The sequence below is a fragment of the Megascapheus bottae genome, chromosome 21 (assembly GCF_031878675.1).
Source record: "Megascapheus bottae isolate mThoBot1 chromosome 21, mThoBot2.hap1, whole genome shotgun sequence".
Lineage (NCBI taxonomy): Eukaryota > Metazoa > Chordata > Mammalia > Rodentia > Geomyidae > Megascapheus > Megascapheus bottae.
Window position 1 is genome coordinate 11863695 of NC_143529.1, and position 2882 is coordinate 11866576.

Here is a 2882-nt window from a genome sequence, read left to right on the forward strand (position 1 = left end):
TTTTAAAAGTAAATGTGCAGAAATTTTGGTTTCCTTCATAAAGGAAGAAAATATGGCTCTGTAACTTCAGTATTCGCTCTTCATAAAAGTGCAGAAAATTGGGGCTAGTAATGTGGTTTAGCGGTAAATTGCCAGCCTAGCATGCATGAAACACCCTGGATTTGATTCCTTAGTACCACATTTTAAAAATGGCAGCAAAGGGGCCGGGAGTTTTGCCTGGTGGTAGAGTGCTTGCCTAGCATGCATGAAGACCCAGGTTCAATTCCTCAGTACCACATACATAGAAAAAAGCCGGAAATGGTGCTCTGCCCCTGGAGTTATGCTCCCATTCCATGTAAATTCTTGTGTATTTGTAAAATTTATTTATTTATATTGGTGGGTTGTGGGGCTTGAACTCTAGGCCTGGGCACTATCCCTGAGCTCCTCAGCTCAAGGCTAGAGTTCTATCACTTGGGCCACAATGCCACTTTGTGCTTTTGGTGGTTAGTTGGCAATAAGATTCATATAGTAGGCTGGCTTTGAGATGTGATCCTCAGATCTCAACCTCCTGAGTAGCTAGGAATATAGGCATGAGTCACCTGTGCTCAGGCCCTGGGCCCTGGTGAATAAACTATTCAAAAACTTTAGAAGTAGGGGCTGGGAGTTTGGCCTAGTGGTTAAAGTGCTTGCCTAGCATGCATGAAGTCCTGGGTTCGATTCCTCCGTACTACATACATAGGAAAAAGAAGCCGGAAGTGGTGCTGAGGCTCAAGTGGTAGAGCTCTAGCCTTGAGAAAGTCCAAGGACAGTGCTCAGGCCCTGAGCTCAAGCCCAGGACTGGCAAAAAAAAAAAAAAAAACTTCAGAAGTAGTATTGTGGCTCAGGCAGCTCACAGGCAGCTCCCACGCCCTAAGTTGAATCCCCAGAAGCAGAAAAAAAAAAAATGTGAAGGGAACCCATCCTGTACATACCTGAAACCTCTTAAAGCTGCCTTCTTAACCTGAGCCAAACCAACAGAAGGCTTTGGTTCCTAGCATTGATAAAATTATGCCTGACTCCAGGAAAAGAATCAGCTAGACAACAAATGCATCTATTTATATCCTCAAATCTGCAGGGACAGCAGCATGTTAATAACCAGCTAGGCATGATGGAGAGGCCACAAGCCAGCTGTCAGAAGGAAAAAGTCCTGAAGCAGTGGTCAGAGAAAATATGTAAAAGTGCTGCAGAGCCAAAAGGTACTTCATGAAATACCCTTGCTGTTAAGAGCTGATTTCACTATCTAATAGACTCTATTCTTACACATGTCAACTACTGTGCTTCTGAGCCTCACTTTTCCTATCTACAAAATGTTTATCAGGAAAATTTGGAACTCAGACAAGATACTTCATGCAGAAGTCACCTAAACAGTGGTAAATACCTGTAGTTCCACCATGCAGCAGACTAAGGTAAGAGGATTGCAAATTTCAGGCCAGCTTGGTCTTTTTTTAAAGAAACAGCCAGGCTCTGTGGCTCACACCTATAATCCTAGCTACTCAGGAAACATCTGAAGATCATGGTTCTAAGCCAGCCCAGGCACTCTAAAGAAAGAGAGTTATCTTCAATGAGACTTACCTCCAATTAATGACTAGAAAACTGGGAATGGAGCTGTGGCTCAGGGATATGGTGGTAGCCTTGAGCTGAAGAGCTCAGGGACAGTGCCCTGCCCCAGCTTCATGACCCCCTCCCCCCCCCCCAAATAAAATCCTGTGATTTTCAGATTTTGAGCTTCCCTGTCCAGGTGTGGCAACTGTTAAGTTCCTTCTATGTGAGTGGTGAGGGCAAGGGAATGTGTACTGCCAAAGCATGGTGTTGGAAGTTTTGTTCTTCAGTGAGGGCAGTTGGTGGCATAGCCAGTTGCTTGTGGCTCACAAATATCCTACCTACGTAGGAGGCTGAGCTCTGTTTATGTTTGGATCCAGTTCTGGCAGACAGTGCCATATAAAAATAAATAAGTGCCAGAACTAGATGTATGGCTTGAGTTGTAATGCCCTAGTCTTAAATGAAAAAGCCATGAGACAGCATGAAGCCCCAGTACTAGAAATGAAAGTAAGTTTGTAATCCTAGCTACTCAGGAGGCTAAGGATCAAAGCCAGCCCAGACAAAATAGTCTGAGACTTTTATTTTAAATTAACCACCAGTAAACCAGGAGTGGTGCTGTAGCTCTTAAGTGATGACAGTAGCCTTGAGCTGAAGAGCTCAGGGAGGATGCCCAGCCCCAGAGTTGAAGCCCTATGACCAACAATAACAAAATCCTAGGTGCTGGGATTTTAACCCTATGCCCCATGGTAATGAGGCTTGTACTTGCTCAGCTTGCTTGCTTGACAGGTAGTCTGCTACTTAAGCCATGCCTTGCCTCCAGCCAGGCTTTTTGCTGGTGGGATCTTGAGGATTTTTTGTTTTTTTGTGGGGAGGGTCCTTTGTGGGACTTGGGCTTGACCTGGATGCTGTCCCTGAGCTCATCAGCTCATGGCTACCACCATGCATCCTTGAACCACAGCACCACTTTCGGTTTTCTTGAGGTTAGTTGGAGATAAGAGTCTCAAGGTCTTTAGTTCCTGGGCTGGCTTTGAACCTGATCCTCAGATCTCAGCCTCCACAGTAGCTAGGATTCCAGGCATGAGCCACCCTGCCCGGACTCTTGATATATATATAAGTACATATGCAAATACATGTGTATTCATAATAAATGAACTGTTAGCCAAAGACAGCTGTAGGACATATTTTGTATAAAACTGTGTCACTAGCTACTTGTTTGGTTGTGTTGGTTTGTTGGTTGATTAGTTGGTTGATTGGTTTCCTGTAGAGATTGTGAGGTCTCTATGTGTTCCTGAGCTGCCTTTGAAGGCCTGCGATCAAAGCACTTA